Below are 21,155 nucleotides of genomic sequence, written 5' to 3'. Positions count from 1 at the left end.
CACACACACACACACACACACACACACACACACGTACTGTATGACCATGGAATATACAATGACACAGTAAAAAACACCAGATACAGAAATAATGAGGAGCCGTTGTTACGGGCTGCTGGTATGTGAAGAGACGTTACGTATAACGTCTAAGTGCTTAAGAACCAGCGCACTTCTAGAAGCCACTGTAGGACTGAACTATCTGGTCAGGGCCTAGATAATTCGTAAGACTAGAAGTAAAGGTAACAAAGAAGATTCCAGGAAAGGAATATTAAACTAGCGATAAAACTAGTAAACGAAATTATTAATGGAAAATATTTACAGGCAATCAACACAAAAGAGAATGGGCAGTAGGGTCAATGGGACCGTTACATGATTATGAGAATATGGAAATTATCGTTCAAATAAGAAACAAGATAAGTATACAATATGGTACTATCTAAGTACAAAGAGTTCAGGAACATGCATCAAAATAAGTAATAAGTACAAATATAAGTAAAGTAATGCAATGTATATCAGACACGTAATGTAGGCAAAAAGGGTGATCACTTCACACCAATCGTCTCATGAATCTAAACCTTCTAGTTGTTATCAAGAGATCAATATGTGGGAATATGACAAGGAGTCAGCGAGTTCCACCGCTTATATACCATTGGACCGGAAACTGAATACTTCCGGGTGAGTGTGCGAGTGAGTGAAAGGAGGGGAGGAGGGTAAGTTAACACGTCAACATGGGTAGTTTTAGGACCCTCGACTCGCTTGAACAATCTATTTATTTAGTAACTGTCAAATCTGTGCGCTCCGAACTATTCAGGATTTCGCTTGTCTGTTTGTTCTACAAGAGTGCGCACCTCTCTCCGCACGTAGGCGAGATTACATATAATGGACGGGCGTTACTGCTTAACATTGTTACAATACATACATAGACAAGAAATATGAACATAGTTATGTAATACAAAGGAACACAATTCTATAACATAATTACACATATGACGTAATATCTAATATTACGTTACACCTCCACCGTTTGGGAAAGCTTTTCACTTTCTGTTGAAAAGCTATGTTCTAGAAAGGACGTCGGCTAAAACATTAAAGACGCCTTTTATATGATGAATTGTTAGATTAAAGGGTTGGAGAAATAAACTCCAACGTGTAAGTCTCGGATTCTTGTTTTTCATAGTCTGTAGGAACTTTAAGGGGTTGTGATCCGAATATACTTGAATGGTAGTTGAGGAACCCAGGTAGACTTCGAAGTGGATAAGGGCCTGGACCAAAGCGAGCGTCTCCTTCTCAATTGTTGAGTAGTTCTTCTGCGCAGGGGACAGCTTCTTGCTGTAGTAGGCGATAGCGTGAAGAACTTCATTGTGTTCTTGCAAGAGGGCGGCACCGATACCGGTGTCGCTGGCGTCGACTTGCAGAAGAAAGGGTCGTTGGAAATCGGGTGCCCTTAGAACTGGTGCGTTAGTGAGAAGGGACTTCAGGTTTTTGAAGGCCGTCTCACAGGTAGGTGTCCACACGAAGTCGTGGTCTTTTCTCAACAGGTCAGTCAATGGTTCTGCTACATCTGAAAAATTTGGACAAAAACGGCGATAATAGCCACTCATTCCGAGGAATCGACGTACCTCTCTACGATTAATGGGTGTTGGTACATCATTGATGGCTTTTATCTTGGCGTCTATTGGAAACACTTGGGAATTTCCAACTTTAAATCCCAAATAGGGGACCTGTGTATGTCCGAAATCACATTTGGACAAATTGATGGTAAGGTTTGCTTGGTCTGCTCTATAAAAGAAATTATTTAGGTGTTCAATGTGTTCTGTCCAAGACTGACTAAATATTATCACATCATCTAGATAAGTTTTTACTCCTGGCAATCCTGCAACAAGATTACTTATCATTCTTTGGTAAGTGGCAGGGGCATTTTTAAGCCCAAATGGCATTGCTCTGAATTGGAACAATCCCTCTTCCGTAATGAAAGCGGTAATTTCTCTTGAGCAAGGGTGTACAGGGATTTGATAGTATCCCCTTAACATATCCAACTTGGATACATACTTGGCAGTTCCTAGACTGTCTATGATATCATCTATCCTAGGGATAGGAAAAGCATCGGCCTTAGTATGGGCATTGATTTTCCTGTAGTCAATGCACAGGCGATAAGAATTGTCAGATTTAGGGACAAGAATGCAAGGAGATGCCCAAGGACTACTGGAGGGTTCAATTATTCCCTGTTGAAGCAGAGTGTTTATTTCTGCTTTTATGAACTCCTTCTTTTTTGGATTGACTCTATAAGGGGCTTGTTTGATAGCCCTTGGCGAGTCTAGAATTATTTCGTGTTCTATCAAAGAAGTGAATCTTGGGGAATCTAGAAATAATTTTGGAAAACTTCTTAAGAGGAAAAGAATGTCTTTACCTTGTTTCTCAGATAAGTGTCCTACTTTTATCTGAAGATTTTGTAGTATCTGAGAGTTTTCCAAGGGAATCTCAGGAGGATTTGGCAGGTTATCAGGAGGCTCTTCCGATTTTATTGTGGTAGAGCTGCAAGCTGGAATTGGATCTCTGGAATGATAAGGTTTTAAGGTATTTATGTGACAGAGACGGGAACTCTTTCTTCTGTCTGGAGTTTTGATTATGTAGTTGAGATCACTGGCTCTGGACAAGACTTCATAGGGTCCTTTGTATTTAGCCTGCAATGGATCTCCTGGTATGGGAAGATAAAGTAACACTTGATCTCCTGGAGAGAAAGTTCTAAGTTTAGAATTTTTATCATACCGACCTTTCATTACTCGTTGAGCATTCGTCAAGTTCTCTCTTGCCAACTTCCAAGCTTCTAACAACTTCTCGGTGACCTGGGACACGTATTTCAAAGAAGGAACTGGTGGTTCTTCTTTCATCCATTGTTCATGAAGTATCTTTAGGGGGCCACGGACTTCATGACCGAAGACTAATTCTGACGGGCTGAATCCAAGGCTTTCTTGAATTGTTGTTCGGGTGGCGAACAACAAAAAGGGGAGTCCGTCTTCCCAATTTCGAGTGTTCTCAGCACAGAAGATTCTTAACATTGTCTTGAGCGTTTGGTGAAAGCGCTCTAGAGCACCTTGTGATTGAGGATGATAGGCGGAGGAAGTTACATGATTTATACCTAGTGTTACAAGAGTTTCTCTAAACTTGTTGGAAAGAAAATTACTTCCTTGATCACTTTGAATGTTCTTGGGAAATCCTACCATAGTGAAATATTTTAACATTTCTCTGATTATGTTTTGAGCTTTAATATTTTTCAAAGGAATTGCTTCTGGAAAACGAGTGCTCATACACATGATTGTGAGAATGTACTGATTTCCTTTACTTGAAGGAGGTAAAGGTCCTACACAATCAATAAGAACTTTTTTAAATGGCTCTTCCATTACAGGAATGGGATGGAGTGGAGCTTCTACAATTTTCTGGTTGGGCTTACCTACAAGTTGACATGTATGACATGTTTTACAATATTGGGCAACATCTTTGACAACCGTGGGCCAATGGAAATGTTGGGTTATGTTGAACAAGGTCTTTCTTACCCCTAAGTGACCTGCTAAGGGAGTATCATGAGCCAATCTTAGAACATTATTCCTGAAACCAAGAGGGAGGACTATTTGATTCCTTACTTGCCATGGCTGGTCAGCGGTTGCGGTGGATGCTCTCCATTTTCGCATTAGGACTCCGTTTTCTATATAGAAACCTCGTGACATATTTTCAACTTCTGGAGATGAAAGAATCTCGTACAAATTTTTAAGAGAATGATCTGACTTCTGTTCTTTGATTAATTCTGCTCTAGATAGAGAAACTGGTGAAGAAGAAGATGGGTCAGTTTGGGAGAATAGGGATTCTAAATTATAGGTCTCCTCTTCAGATTTCTTGTACTGAGATCTGGTTACAGCACAAGCGGGAAACAACTGTAAGTTATCTGAAGGTTCTACTGAGGTCTTAGGGTTATTTGTTATTAAGGGAGAAATGACTTTGCTTCCAGCGATGTCATTGGCCAACAATAAGGATATTCCTACTATGGGAAGAGAGTCTACTACTGCTACTTTAACCATTCCGGTTGTTAAATCAGACCGCAAGAAAACATTATGTAATGGACATTTTACAATTCCTCCAACTCCTTCTATCAATATATCATAACCTGTATATGACTCACCCAGATTCTGCAAGACAGAATTTAAAATCAGACTTTGCTTTGCTCCTGTGTCTCGGAGTATGGAAATAGGATATTGTTGTGAACTACTACTATGAGATATAGTTCCTGAAGATACAAATGGTTTGAAACAAGGATCATGATTTGATGTGGGGGGTTCTACATTACTTGACAATACCGGCTTCTTTGGTAGTGTATCCTGAATAGGGGATTTTGAATCATCTGATTTTATATTACTTACAAGAGTTGGTGTCTTATTGGAGAATGAGGGTGTCAGTCTCTTTCTGCAATTAGAAATGTGATGGCCAACCTGTTTACAATATGAACAAGTTACAGGGGGATTAGTCTTAAACCTTTCCATTCTTTGCCAAGGTTGGTTTGGAGGATATTGATTGAAATCAGACCTGTAACTGAAATGTGATGGGCTAGACTGATTTTCAAAGCGTTTCTTTGGGGCCCAAGGATCAGAGTATTTTGTTGAATCTGGAATATATGACTTTGACTTTTGGGATTCCATTTGTCTTGACTTAGGTTTATGATTTAGTGTGAACTCATCAGCCAATACAGCAGCTTTAGTTAAAGTTTCGGGAACATGATCATCTATAAAAATCCTAAGATCTGTCTCTAAGGTATTCTTAAACTGCTCCAATAAAATCAACTGTTTAAGTCTATCTAAGGTGTCCGTTTCACTAGCCAAACACCACCTATTGAATAACCTCTCTTGTTGAGCCGCATATTCTACGTATGTTAACTGAGGTGTCTTCCTATAATTACGGAATTTCTGTCTATAGGCCTCTGGTATTAGTTCATAAGCTTTTAAAATACAAGCTTTCATATTATCATACTCGCTTTCTGCTTCTGAAAGAGAAGTATAAATTTGCTGAGCCTTACCCTTAAATTGTGTTTGAATGATTAATGGCCAATTTTCTTTAGGGATTTGTAACTGTTGCGCCAATTTTTCCCACTGAAGAAAGAAAATTTCTGGCTCTCCCTCTGAAAATATGGGTAAAAGTTTTACATACTTGGAAATATCTATACGACCTTCCTGAACTACGGGTTGTCTATCAACAATCCTAGCTTCTACTTCTGCCTTCTTTAATTCTAACTCTGCCAATTTGACTTTAGTTTCGTCTTCTCTAGCTTTAAATTCTGCCTCAATTTGCATTTGTTTCAGTTTAGTTTCCTCCTCTTTAGCTACTTGTTTCGCTTTAGCTTCCTCTTCTCTAGCTCTAAATTCCGCCTCAATTTGCATTTGTTTCAGTTTAGTTTCCTCCTCTTTAGCTACTTGTTTCGCTTTAGCTTCCTCTTCTCTAGCTCTAAATTCCGCCTCAATTTGCATTTGTTTCAGTTTAGTTTCCTCCTCTTTAGCTTTAAATTCTGCCTCAATTTGCATTTGTTTCAGTTTAGTTTCCTCCTCTTTAGCTTTAAATTCTGCCTCAATTTGCATTTGTTTCAGTTTAGTTTCCTCCTCTTTAGCTTTAAATTCTGCCTCAATTTGCATTTGTTTCAATCTAGCTTCCTCCTCAAAATCTACTCTCCTGACCTTTAATTCAATCTCCTTAATCTTAAGTTCGGTTAGTCGTGCCTCCATTTCTAACCTATTTGAAGGAATTTGTATAGCTGTAATCTCTTCTGGAGATAATATCTCATCTTCGATCAGATTTTCAACAAGTTCCTGAATTATTTTTTTCTTTCGTAAACTTGTATCAATGTCTACTCCAAAGTGCTTGCCTATTTCTATCAAAGTGTCTTTAGTTTGTTTCTTTAAGAAACTTACCTTGGGATTTTGAACGAATTCTTGAACTATATCATCCATCTCTATAAGAATGTGTTAAATACCTGATCCAATATCCTGGCAAGGTCGCCACTTTGTTACGGGCTGCTGGTATGTGAAGAGACGTTACGTATAACGTCTAAGTGCTTAAGAACCAGCGCACTTCTAGAAGCCACTGTAGGACTGAACTATCTGGTCAGGGCCTAGATAATTCGTAAGACTAGAAGTAAAGGTAACAAAGAAGATTCCAGGAAAGGAATATTAAACTAGCGATAAAACTAGTAAACGAAATTATTAATGGAAAATATTTACAGGCAATCAACACAAAAGAGAATGGGCAGTAGGGTCAATGGGACCGTTACATGATTATGAGAATATGGAAATTATCGTTCAAATAAGAAACAAGATAAGTATACAATATGGTACTATCTAAGTACAAAGAGTTCAGGAACATGCATCAAAATAAGTAATAAGTACAAATATAAGTAAAGTAATGCAATGTATATCAGACACGTAATGTAGGCAAAAAGGGTGATCACTTCACACCAATCGTCTCATGAATCTAAACCTTCTAGTTGTTATCAAGAGATCAATATGTGGGAATATGACAAGGAGTCAGCGAGTTCCACCGCTTATATACCATTGGACCGGAAACTGAATACTTCCGGGTGAGTGTGCGAGTGAGTGAAAGGAGGGGAGGAGGGTAAGTTAACACGTCAACATGGGTAGTTTTAGGACCCTCGACTCGCTTGAACAATCTATTTATTTAGTAACTGTCAAATCTGTGCGCTCCGAACTATTCAGGATTTCGCTTGTCTGTTTGTTCTACAAGAGTGCGCACCTCTCTCCGCACGTAGGCGAGATTACATATAATGGACGGGCGTTACTGCTTAACATTGTTACAATACATACATAGACAAGAAATATGAACATAGTTATGTAATACAAAGGAACACAATTCTATAACATAATTACACATATGACGTAATATCTAATATTACGTTACACCGTCGAGACTAGTTTTAATATTTACAACAGAACCTGAAATTGTGGATAAAATCCAATATAAGACACCAATTGGAAAGAGTGACCATGTACTTACTGAGACTGAACTAAAGGAAGAAATATACATGGAGAGAAATGAAAACCATAGGAAAGGAAGATTGATATACAGCAAAACGGACTTTGGAAAACTAAAGAAATTCCTTTAGAATGCAAATTGGGAAAATTTTTACATGGAAGATACAAAAGTGGAGGAGAAATGGGACATCTTGATGGAAAATTACAATGAAGGGGTGAATAGGCACGTACCAAGACAGAAGCTAGAGAGAGTGTACATTAAATGCTGGTTCAACAGAAGGTGCATTGAGGCAAAAGAGAGAAGGGACAGTGCTTGGAAAAGATGGAGAAAAGATAAAAAAAAAAAAAAAAACTGGAAAATGGCAAGTATATATAAACTATAGAAATGAGTATGTTAAAGTGCGAAGAGAGGAAAAAAGGAACAATGAAAAGGATATTATAGATAAATACAAAGAGCAACCCAAGCTATTCTATTGATACGAAAATGGTGAAACTACGCCAAGGAAATATAAAATACACAGAAGATTTAGAAATGGCCGAAGTCATAATTAATCACTTCAAGTCTGTTTTCACCAGAGAGAAGGCACAATATTGGTACGAAGGAAATGAAGTACGAGCTCCCCCTATGAGCGAGATAATAATAACACAAAAAGAAATAATGGAACGCCTATCAAACCTTGATGTCAGGAAATGGCATGGCCCGGACGGAATTGCAAATTGAATTCTAAAAGAACGCAAAGAAGAACTAATGGACAAAATGCATAACATGATAAGTTGCTCACTTAAAGAAGGAAAAATATCAAAAGACTGGAAAAATGCTAACATTGTACCAATATATAAAGGAGGAATAATATAATAAACCCAAGACAATTGGGTTCAGACAAGGAAGATCATGTACCACAAACTTAATATGTTCTTACTCAAGATTAATAGACATAGTGGAAGAAATGAATAGATGGGCTGATTGTGCTTTCCTGGACTTACAAAAAGCTTTCGACAAGGCACCACATAAAAAATTATACTCTTACTCTTACTCTTACTCCGCTGGTCTTCGGGCCACTTGGTGATCCATAACCGCTTTCGAAGCGTCTCGCCATGTCTTTCTGTCCTGTGCCACCTCCTTCCATTCTCTTGGTTCTATTCTACATATCTGCACATCTTCTTCAACGCATCTCCTCCAGTCTTTTCTAGGTCGACCAAGTGGTCGTCTTCCACGCACTCCACTATTGAGCACTTTCTTTGGCCATCTATCTTTTTGCAACCTTGTGACATGTCCTGCTCATTTCAATCTTTTTAGTCTTATTACATTTTTAATATGGGGTTGTTTTGTTTGTTCTCGAATTTCCCAGTTGTGTCTTATCCTCCATTCTTGCATTTGGTTGTCATACACGGGTCCTAAAATTCTCCGTAAAATCTTATTTTCAAGAACTTCAAACTTCTTCTCCATAGCTTTTGTAAGGGCCCGTGTTTCGCAGCCGTACAGTATGACTGGTCTCACTATTGAGTTGTACAGTCTTAGTTAAAATAAAAAAAAAAATAAAAAAAACTGGGACATATAGGAGGGGTACAAGGGAACCTATTAAAATGGATGGAGGACTTCCTGATTGGTAGAAAGATGAGAGTAGTACTCAGAGAAAAATATTCAGATTGGACAGAGGTGATCAGTAAAGTTCCGCAAGAATCTGTACTGGCTCCAATAATGTTTGCTATTTATGTGAATGACATGGATGATGATGTGCAATGTTACATGAGATTCTTTGCAGACGACGTTAAATTGTAAAGGAAAGTAAAAATTGAAACGGATTGCAAATCACTACAGGAAGACCTGAATAAGGTATGGAACTGGAGTCAGAAGTGGGAAGTGGACTTCAATATTAAGAACTGTAGCATAATGGAGTTAGTTTGGAAAAAGTAAAAATAGTATATCAGGACAATCTAAATTGGAGTTAAGGAGGTAAAGAAAGTGGGATCCGAAAAATATATGGGTGTAATTATCTCAAACGACTTGTCCTATGACAAACGGATAAAAAAAATTTTTTGGAGAATCCTATAACTTGCTAAGATCAATAAAAGTGGCATTTACATATTTGGATGAAGAAATGATTGAAAAAAATATTATTCACACTGATAAGGCCTAGACTAGAACATGCGGCAGCATTCTGGTCACCCAGTACCAAAAAGAATATAAAGAAAATAGAAAGAATCCAGAGAGCAGCCACAAAAATGGCCCCTGCACTTGCAAACTTATCATATGAGGAGAGACTGGCTAAACTGGAGTTACCGACTCTGGAGCAAAGAAGAGAGAGAGGCGACCTACTGACCATCTACAGAATCATGATGGGCACAGAAATACTCGATAGAAAGGACTTGTTAAACTGGGACAAGAGAATCACAAGAGGACATGAAAAGCAAATAAAAAAACAGTTATAGAAGAGATCTGAAGAAAAACAGTTTTCCACATAGAGTGATGGACACTTGGAACAAACTGGACGAAAAAATAGTGTGCATAAAAACCATTCATAAATTTAAGAGTAAACTAGACACTGCGAGATACAAAGGCGGGACACACGAGCGTAGCTCCCCTTCCCGTAAAATACAACTAGGTAAATACACACACACACACACACACACACACACACACACACACACACACACACACACACACACACACACACACACACACACACACACACACACACACACACACACACACACACACACACACACACACACACACACAATGAGAGAACGAGAAATATTTTGAACTTGGAACTTAGATTATTAAGGTGAAACTAAATCTCTCAAAACTCGGATTCTAATCAAACGTCACTTGCATCTTCAGAGATATCCTTGTCTTCCAGAAAGATTCCCCACCTCTTCCTCCTAGTTTAGATTATTGTAATATGAATCTCTCTCTCTTTCTCTCTCTCTCTCTCTCTCTCTCTCTCTCTCTCTCTCTCTCTCTCTCTCTCTCTCTCTCTCTCTCTCTCTCTCTCTCTATCTCTCTCTCTCTCTCTCTCTCTCCCTCTCTTTACGATGAAATCCATCGAAATCCTTCACATTGTCCGTCGATAACCCCGATATAATACAGAGGGTTTGATATACTGACACAACTTGACTTGTTCACCATCATGAACAATACCCATAATCACACACATACCCCCTACCAAGCTGTCTACACCTCCTCTGCTGACATCACTTATTCCTTCTGTCTAATCCCAACATCTTCTTGGAAAGTGGTCAGAGCCCTCGGATCCGATCACCTTCCAATCATCATAACCACTAAAACATTATATACCCCTGTTTGCCACAGACACACATACACCAATGACAAAAGAACAAACTGGGAAACTTTCACTGAAAAGACAGGGCAATACTTCGAGACACTGAACAGTACACCAGTCACAGATATACACACTTCTGTGCACACCTGAAACACAACCCTGCAAAATGCGGACAAACAAAAATCATTAAAAGCCAACAGAAAACCAAACAATCCAAAATTCAAACCGGATATCCAAGGGCTCTTCAGACAATGCGACAAACTTTGAAAAACACCTATCCATCAGAACAATAAAATACAGTACATGGACAAAATATTAAATTAGCAGACATTTGTAAACACACATAATCACGAAACAAACACCAAGAAGTTGTACAAGACACTCAACCGCATCACACAATCCACGCTCTCACGCAGCAATCACCATAATAACAGTCATCCTACCCTGAAACAGACAATAAGCGAACACTCTCATAAATCACTTCGCGGGAAAAAAAAAAAAAAAAATTCATCTCTCACTCTGACGACCGGCGCATCATCCGACGTAAGATACATTTCCCCACAGACTCATACTACACACCCTTAGTAGACAGCCAGATGAAGCATTTAATCCATGACCTCAAGCACTCATCCACTTGTTGTCTGGACAATATATGTAACATACTCCTAAAACACCTCGGACCACACAGAATACATGCACTAACCAACATTGCAAACTACAACTATTTACACAGCACCATACCCAACATCTGGAAGCATTAGAAAATCATCATAATCTCCAAACCTAACAAAAACCCAACAGTTGCAGCATCACATCACCCAATCTCACATCCGTGGACATACTCTAAAGTCACAGAGCACCTCATACTACAATTCGTTACATCACTTATCACCCTTGCTAAATCACAACATGTTTTTAGACCATTACATTCTTCAAACACTCTTCTGATTGATCTCACACAGAGTTTTTGACGACATCAATTCAGACAGGCCTTCATACAGAACACTTCTTATAACATTAGCTATTAATAAAGCTTTTGGTGGTATCCCCCGGCACAACCTCACAAACAAAATATACAAAACAGGCATGCACAATTATACCAAAAGATGGCTGGCCAATTATTTGGCAGGTAGAAATGCCTTTGTCATATATTGGCTAATCATCACACATCAAAACATTAGGAACGGAGTACCTCAGGGCTCAGTCCTATCCCCCACACTCCTTGGTCTATACATACATAATATACCCACAACCCACACCCCAGAAATACAAATCTCTTCTTACGCAGACAACATAACAATTGCATGCACATGCCATAACGCAGGCAAAGCTGCTGAAATACTACTACCATTCCTCGATACACTCAGTACATGGTTTACTACTAATATTCTCAAAATATCCCCAACCAAATCTACAGCCACACTTCTCATCAACTGGACAGCAGAACACTAATACATACCACGTATCTTTATCAGCAACACCCTCATACCACATGCATACACACCCAAGATTCCTGCCGTAGTATACGATAGATCCATGTCATTCAAATAACACATCACAAACATAAAGACAAAATGCACACCTAGACTTAACGTGTTTAAATCAATTACAGGAATAAAACAAAGAAACTACCACTACAGCACACAAACAATATGTACGCTCAGTGATAGATTATGCAATTCCCGTATGTGCCTCTAATCTCACTAAGGCACACCACAACACCCTACAGACTATACAATAAAACTCTAAAGATAACTACAGGTTGCAGACCATATACACAATGAAACGAAAATCTTCAAAGTCTAGGACCACCTCCACACGAGATGTACACAAACACCTGCTCCAGCTTCTACAAACACGGCCCACCAACTATATTACATGGCAGATCACCTACACACGTCAAGTAACATCAAAATAACACCAAATACCTATATCACACACAAATACCTCTTCCTTCACAACCACCAGACACCAGTCTCCAGAAACAAATCCATAATCATATCGACAACTGTTCCATCAACAAACTAAAAAACAATACATTGCTGCATACCAGGCCCCTTGATAGCCATCAATCTCAATCACCCCTCACCCAGAGAAGACAGAGTGCACCTAGCCAGACTGCGATTCAGCCCTTCTAAGTTACCAAAAAAGGCTGGATTACAGCATCATAGATATGTCCAGGATGTAAGACTTCACCCCATACTATACAGCAAATTATAGAAGACTACACTGTACACAATCATGCATACCAACAACACACTATACACTTTATGAGGGAAAATCCCGTTCCAGCTATGACGTTCTTCAGGGAAACGGGACTACTAGGCCAGAGATTCTAGAGAATGCCAACAACAATGGCGCTGGTCACTACGTACTTCTCTTGTCTTTTTTTTTTTTTGGGGGGGGGGGGTTGCCTTGCCTACGTTTCTCCTGTTACCCTTTGCACTCTCCTTGACCTAATCTTCCTTACCTATATTTGCATTATATGTATGTGCATGCGTGCGTGCGTGTGTTTGTGTGTGTGTGTGTGTGTGTGTGTGCGTGCGTGTGTGTGTGTGTGTGTGTGTGTGTGTGTGTGTGTGTGTGTGTGTGTGTGTGTGTGTGTGTGTGTGTGTGTGTGTGTGTGTGTGTGTGTGCTTGATTCACTATGGTCTTGGATCACGTGTTGGAATAGTGATAGACTGCTATTTCCCTCCCGGAGTAGAGCTCAGAGCTCATATATGACCGATCTATGGGTAATGATGTGACCTTACTCGCACACACACACACATCTCTCAGCCCACGAGAGTTGGAGTAACGACTCGCAGTGCAGCGATACTGAAATTTTCAACCCTGGGCGGGATTCAAAATCGGACCACCGTAGTGGCGACCGCGAACGACACCACTACGCCATCGAGCCGAGTGTGTGTGTGTGTGTGTGTGTGTGTGTGTGTGTGTGTGTGTGTGTGTGTGTGCATGTGTGCGTGTGGGTGCGTGCGTGTGTGCATGTGTGTGTGTGTGTGTGTGTGTGAGTGAATGCGTGTGTGTGGTTCACCATAGTCTTGGATCACGTTTTGAACTCGTGATCGACAGTTATTAACTTTCCGGACGAGAGCTCAGAGCTCGTATAACCGATCTATGGGTAATACTGTAACCTTACACGCACACACACACACAACCCCCTGCCCACGAGAGTTGGAGTAACACTCCGCAGTGAAGCGATACTGAAATTAAACCAGACTTGGGCGGGAGTCGAACCCGGACCGCCGTAGTGGCGGGCGAGAACTCTAACCACAGCGCCACAAGGAGTGTGCGTGTGGGTGGGTGTGGATGGTTGAATGAATACGCGCGCGCTTGTGTGTGTCTATTTACCTAGTTGTATTTTGCGGGAGAAGAGCTATGCTCGTAGAGACCCGCAGTTGTATCTTTCCGCATCCAGTTCTTTCTTAAAATCATGTATAGTTTTAGCACTCACTGTTTACTCTTTCAATTTATTCCATGTATCCATCACTCTGTGTGGAAAGCTGTTTTTTTTCAGATCTCTTCTGTAACTGTCCTTCTTAAGTTTCTTTTTGTGTCCCCTTGTATTTCTTCTGTCCCATTTAAGTAGATCATCCCTGTCAAGGATTTCCATCCCTTTCATAATTCTATAGATGGTTATCAAATCGCCTCTTTCTCTTCTTTGCTCCAGAGTTAATGAGTTTAGTTTTTCCAATCTTTGTTCGTATGTCAACATGCTAATTGTTGGTGCCATCTTTGATAGTGCTCTTTGAATTCTTTCTATTTTTTTTTTCTATTTTTTTTTGTACTGGGTGTCCATAGAGACACTGCATACTCTAATTTTGGTCTTATCAGTGTAACTAGTATTTTCCTCACCATTTCCTCGTCCATGTAGTCAAAGGCCACTTTCATTGATTTTATTAAGTTGTAGGTTTCTCCAACTATTTTCTTTACATGTTTGTCTGGTGTCATGTCATTTGAAATTATTACTCCTAGGTCTCTTTCTGAATTTACTTTTGTAACTTCTTTTGTTCCAATTTTATATTGACCAGATATTCTATTCTTTTTACTCCAATTCCAGACTTTGTCTAGATCTCCCTGAAAATATTTGCAATCTTCTTCGCTACTCACTCTCTTCAATAGTTTCGCATCATCTGCAAAGAAGTTTATATAGCATTAATTTCCTTCATCCGTGTCGTTTATATAAATAGCAAACATTATCGGAGCCAACTTAGAGCCTTGGGGTACTCCACTTATCATGTTTACCCATTTTGAGTTCTTTTCTCTAAGTATCACTCTCATTTTTCCTCCTTCCAAGAAGTTTTTCATCCATTCCAATAATTTACCTTGTATTCCACCTATTAGCTCAATTTTTCTTAGTAGTTTTTTTTTTTTTTGTGGTACTTTGTCAAAAGCCTTTTGTAGGTCCAGAAAGGCACAACCTGCCCAGCCAGCTCTTTCTTGTATTACGTCTAGCAATCTTAATTAAAATCATATTAAGTTTGTAGTACATGATCTTCCACTTCTAAATCCAAATTGGTTGGGGTTTAATATTTTGTTCTCTTCTAAGTGTTTAGTCCATTTATTTTTGATAACTCTTCCGCATTTTCAGTTTGATGTATATTTGCCATTTAGTCTTTTTTTTTTTTTTTTTGGTCTCTTTTCCATCTTTTCCAAGCTTTGTCTCTTCTATCTTTCTATTTCTGCTTGGGCACATATTTGTCTGTTCCCTCTTTATATATTTCTTTGAAAATGTTCCATTTCTCTTCCGTCTTTTTTTCATCATTTGCAAATTTTTCCCAACAGGCATTTTGATTTTTTTTTCTAAGTTTTACAAAGTCAGTTTTGTTGTACATTAATCTTCCTTCTCTATGTTTCTCGTCCCTTCTTACCACATTTTATTCTTTAAGTTCGATCTCTGTTAGTATGTGGTCACAAAGGATTACAAAGGATTACAAAGGCAGAGCATGCCGACAGGAGACCTTTTGATCCATATCTAGGTCGGATGCGAAAAAAAAATCATATTAATAATAAAATGATAAATAAAAACTATAGCAATGTAAATAACAATAAAATACATAAATAAATGCATAGGTATAGTTAAATAATAAACAAACAGGTAAATAGTAAATAATAATAAATTGACATATAACTAATGATAAATGAAAATCAGACAGACAAATGATAACAAAACAAAAACTAATAATATAAGATAAATTATAATCATTACAGCATCTTAGGTATTTATCTAAATGATTCTTAAAGCTTCGAACTGGACTACATTGCACTACCTGTGCAGGAAGTTTATTCCATTCATTAACTACACGGTTGGCAAAGTTGTTTCTACCTACTTCTAAATTGAATCTATTTCCGGACAGTTTGAGACCATTGTTTCTTGTCTGATTTTCATTCAATGTGAAAATTTTGTCACTTTTGATGTTGTCAATTCCCTTTAAAATCTTAAAGACCTGTATCAAGTCACCTCTGAGTCTACGCTATTTTAGGGAAAACAGATTCATGTGTTTTAGTCGATTTTCGTATGATTTATTTTTTATATTTGGAATCAGCTTTGTGGCTCGCCGTTGTATTTTTTCCAGTCTGTCAATGTCTTTAATGAGATTCGGTGACCATACGGAAACAGCATATTCCAAATGTGGACGAACTAACGATTTATATAGCTTGTTAATGAGTGATGGACTTTTGAAATCAAAAGATCGCGCAATCAGTCCCAGAATCTTATTTGCTTTCTCAGAGGCTGAAATACACTGCTTGGATGATTTGAGGTCGTTACTGATAATTACGCCGAGATCTTTTTCACTATCCACTTTTGTTAACGAATTTCCAAATAACTTGTAATCGTACTTACTGTTATTTTTACCTATGTGCATTACCTTGCATTTACTTGTGTTAAATTTCATTAGCCACTTTTCAGACCATTGCTGTAATTTATCTAAATCTTCTTGAATATCTAATTGGTTTGAGTGATCATTTGCCACTCCGCATAGTTTTGTATCATCAGCAAATTTGGAAACAGTAGATTTTAGTCCATGGTCTATATCTTTCCTATTGGTGTTTTATAGTTTATTTCTTCCACTATTTCAGGTTCAGAGGTGAATATCAAATCTAGTCTTGATGATTCTTCGTTTTGTCAAAATCTAGTTATATTAACATCATAGGGAAGCGTCTCTTGTACAAGAATTGGAAGTGTCAATGCAGATATGTGTGAACCATGTTAGTCCTGGCCTCGATTTTGGTGGATTCCATATTTCAGTGACTCGGTTAATTCATTCTTTGTGTCTTCTAGTAATTTTGAGTGTTCGCTGTCAGCCCAAGTCTTAGTTTTCGGTGGCACATGTACAACTATAAACCTTCTATTTTCATACTGCTGTTTTCGACTTTAACTGTGATTAATTCCACATTATCTTTTCCTTCCGTTGCCTTTATTACATTTAGGTCCTTTCTAGTCAACAGCATGACTCCTCCCCCCTGTTTGTCCATCCTATTTTTTGTCCCACCATACTTGATTGTATAGGACCTTTCAGTTTTGTCTCCGCAATTCCCATTATGTCAGGTTTCTGTATTGACAAATAGTCATTCAATTCATTCAATCCCAAAATCATACCGTCCATATTTGTATATGCCACTTTTAATTTTTTCTTCTCTTCTATCTTTTTTTTTTTTAAGTTTCCTTTTGTCTGATGTACCATTTTCTCAGTCTCAGATCCAACACTCTCTCTAAAAAAAAAAAAAAAAAAAAATTAAAAATACTTTTTTTCCGTCTCCGTTCTTTTCTCGTTTTTTTTTTTTTTTTTTTTTTTTTGGCTTCACTTCTCAGTTCCCTATCTTTCTCTAATTTCTCTGCATTCATTTCCTTTTTTATCCATACATTTTTGTATTTTTCACTGTTTGCTAGTTTTGTCGCTTTGATAGCATTTCTTCTGCTATCATTTGTGTTAGTTTGATTTTTTTTTTTTTTTTTTTTTTTTTTTTTTTTTTTTTGTTTTTTTTTCTTTTTTTCTTTTTGAGTATGTACCCATCCTGTGTACGTCATCGATTTCTGTATCTAGATTCTGTCCTTCATCTTGAACCGCTTTTAGAATCTCCTTCACAATTTCTTTCTCTTCTTCTCTTTGGTATTTGTGTACATTGTGTTTTTCATTTATACCATAAACCACAATGCATTGTGTGTGTGTGTGTGTGTGTGTGTGTGTGTGTGTCTGGGTATGCGTATACACACATATATATATATATTGTTATGCCTTCCGCAAGGATATAAGGAAATATGTCTAGGAGGGGTTCGTACTTAGTGGCCTTGATGTGGGTAAGGCAAATCCAAACGGAAGTTAACAAAGATAACTAATTTAATGTATAACAAAAAGCCAACAAAACAAATATAAGAACTTTACAACAACAAAATTAATCAATTGACAATTAATTCCTCCACCGAAAACCAAGTCATGAGAATATAGATTACGTGGTGACGCCACGGTACTAGAGCAAAAGCAATATGGGAGAGATAAAGTTACGCGTTGCTCAGCCAACGAAAAGTGCGCCCTAGGAGCCGGCAGATGCATTATATATACAGTTGGCGAGGACGGGAGGAAGGCGAAGGATGAGCCGGACAGAACTAGTTCACGTCCGTCGGCCTAGAGAGAGTAGATCCCATAAAGTATACAAGCAGTTTTTACCGTACATACGTAATTACCTAACAAGTACAGGATAACACAGATACAGATATTTTTAGATACATGGAGGATGGTGGGCCATCACAACGTATACAAGCAATTTACAGTACATACATAATTATCTTACAATTAAAGATTGACATACAGATACAGACATTTTATATACATGGAGGATGGTGGGCCATCACACACACCCCCTAGAACTCATCAACTCAGGAGAACAGACGAGTTGGGAGTTCTAATCAGGACGGCTAAGGGCATCAGCAAGGAGGTTTTCAGAACCCTTGATAAATTTTATATCGAGGAGGTATTGTTGGAGGAACAAGGACCAACGTAATAGCCTCCTATTATTGTTCTTGTTCCGTTCAAGGAATATTAACGGATTGTGGTCCGTGAATATCCGTAAGGGGGTCGAGCTGGGTGTTACGTAGCATTCGAACTTCCGCAGGGCAGAGATGATAGTCGGCGGTAGTCCGTGCACAGTCGAGTTTGTCCGTTTTCTTTAGGGACCAGAACGCACGGAGCGGCCCATGGGGAATTACTGGGAACTGCCAAACCGTGCTGCACTAGATAGTCGACCTCTTTCTTCATTATCAGCTTCTTCTGGGGATGCAGTCGGTACGGGTGCTGGTGGCTATGAGAAGTTCCTGGATACAGTTGAATCTCATGGGACGTCAGGTTACAACGGCCAGGATTATCTCGGAACAAGGATCTGTGACTAGAAATAATTTAAGAAATTTCCTTAGCTTGATCAGGATTCAAGTGGTTAAGGTACGAAAGTAGGTTGTTCAAGATGTCGCTGTTGTTGCCGACTGTGGGAGGATCGAAATGTGGCAACGTCGGTTCGTGGACTCGTGGACGGTCGGTTGACATAGGTATTTTACTGGGACCATGATTTAGCGAAAGCAATGGTTTGACTGAACTGTCTAGTGGTATTTTGGCAAGGTATGGCTTAAGCAAGTTAACATGAACAAGTTGAGTAGTTTTACGTCTGTCAGGGGTTTCTAGTACGTAATTATATTCTGACATCTTTTTCTGAATTTTATAAGGACCATGGTATTTAGCTTGAAGAGGCTGTCCAGATATAGGAATGTATGCAAGAACCATATCTCCCTCCTTGAATTCTCTCTTACGAGATTTCTGATCAAAATTAATCTTCATTTTACTTTGTGCATGTTCAAGGTTCTTCAAGGCAAAGGAATGAATTCTGGCTAGGTTATCCTTAAGGGAAACAATATACTGGTTAACAGACTGTAAAGGTGAGGTAGAAGAAGATATGATATGGTCCTTGATTACCTTGAGGGGTCCCCTTACCTTCCTTCCATATAACAATTCAAAAGGAGAAACACCCAGAGCTTCGGATGGTGTTTCACGGAGCGTAAAGAGGAGGAAAAGCAATCCCTCATCCCATTCACGGTCTTCCTCGTAACAGAATTTACGTATCATATTCTTTAACGTTTGATGACATCGTTCTAGAACTCCCTGACTGGCGGGGTGGTACGCTGTAGACAGAGACTGTTTAACATTTAATTCCTTGAGGACTTGGGTAAAGAGTTTGCTAGTGAAATTAGAACCTCTATCTGACTGTATTTCCTGAGGAATACCAAAGGAAGTAAACATGTGAGTTAAACACTTAATTACACTCTTAGCAGAAATATTCTTTAAAGGAAAAGCTTCAGGGTACCTGGTAGTGGGACAAAGAACTGTTAAAATGTACTGGTTACCCTTCTTGGTTTTAGGCAACGGGCCTACTATGTCAATCACTAGTTTCTGAAAGGGTTCATTAGGTACTTTAATGGGTTGAAGGGGATACGGAGGAATAGACTCGTTTGACTTGCCTACTATTTGGCAAGTGTGGCAACATTTAACGAATCTACTTACCTCTGCTTTCATGCCAGGCCAAAAGAATTCTGACAAGAGTCGTAAATAAGTTTTCTTAATACCTAAGTGTCCTGAGTGTCCAGCATGAGCAATCTCTATTACCTGAGTCCTCAAGTTAACAGGTAGAACAATTTGGTGACATTCTGCCCAGGTATCATCATCAGAAAGGTGACGAGGTTTATACAATCTCATTAGTATTCCTTCGTGCAAATAAAAGGAAGGAGTATGTAGGATATCCTCCTTGGGAATGGTTTTATTGAACAAGGGAACTAGTGAAGGGTCGTTCTGTTGAGCCTCTTTGATGCTCAGCTCGGAGAGTAGTGTAAGCGGGGTGGTTGGGGTGGTTGGAGAGGTAAGAGTTGGTTGGTTAGCTGGCGCTTGGGATCGTGTGATAGCACAGGTTGGAAATAGGTTGGGTTGGGTTTGCTCTATGGTAGAAGTTGGGTTATATGGTAGGGGAGAATTAGAAACAATTAAAGGAGGATGTACTAGTTCTCCTGCTAGATCGTTACCTAATATAAAATCTGCTTCAGGAACAGGTAGGGTTGCCGTTTCACTTACTCCTACGGAGACAGTATCCTTGATGAGTCCACAGTTCAGGTGCACCTTTGCCAGAGGTACTGAGAAGGGATTGTGGAAGTCCTGCAAGTATACACGTTCTCCTGTATAATTACGTTGGACTCCCGGCAATGCTGACTGAAGTAGCAGGGACTGTGCTGCTCCTGTGTCCCGTACTATTCGGAGGTTGTGTTCTACGTGGTCTGGACCAAGTGATACTGTTCCCGTTGAACGGAAGGGCTGAAAAGGATCTACAGAATTGGCAGTAGAATGGTTAAAGGAAGCTACAGATTTTATATTCTTTTGAGCTACTTTACATTTTGGGTCTGGGCAATTTGCAATTACATGTCCTGGTTTCTTACAGAAGAAACAAAGAGGGAAACTAGGGCTATCAATTTTCCCATCTTTACTACCACTAGTTGGTTTTACATGATGTTGTTGGCGGTTACTGTCCTTTCCAACATTTTTGTGAATCAATGAGAGGGTATCAGTCAACTTGGCTGCTTTCATAAGGTCAAATTCCTCCTTGTCAACAATGTGAATTTTCAAGTAGTGAGGAATTTTACGCACGAATTCCTCTAACGCGATCAAATTCACTACTTTCTCAAGATTATCGGCTGATGCCGATTTAATCCACTTTCTTAACGCTCGTAGTTTGTCTGACGCGAATTCCATATATGTCTGATGGCTAAGTTTGTTTGAATTTCGAAATGCTTGTCGATAACCTTCGGTGGAAATTTCATAAG

At 39.0% G+C, this 21,155-nt stretch overlaps 1 protein-coding gene across 1 annotated transcript in view; it reads left to right on the top strand.

Annotated features, from left to right (window-relative positions):
- Positions 1–21,155, top strand: part of LOC143018751 (uncharacterized) — a 593,788-nt gene that overhangs the window by 479,137 nt on the left and 93,496 nt on the right. The gene's annotated exons all lie outside the window — the stretch shown is intronic.

Source organism: Oratosquilla oratoria, chromosome 1 (genome assembly GCF_046742065.1).
Source record: "Oratosquilla oratoria isolate Oo_2021 chromosome 1, ASM4674206v1, whole genome shotgun sequence".
NCBI classification, from domain to species: domain Eukaryota; kingdom Metazoa; phylum Arthropoda; class Malacostraca; order Stomatopoda; family Squillidae; genus Oratosquilla; species Oratosquilla oratoria.
Note: the sequence above shows the minus strand (reverse complement) of the source record. Positions and strands in the feature narration are given on the sequence as shown.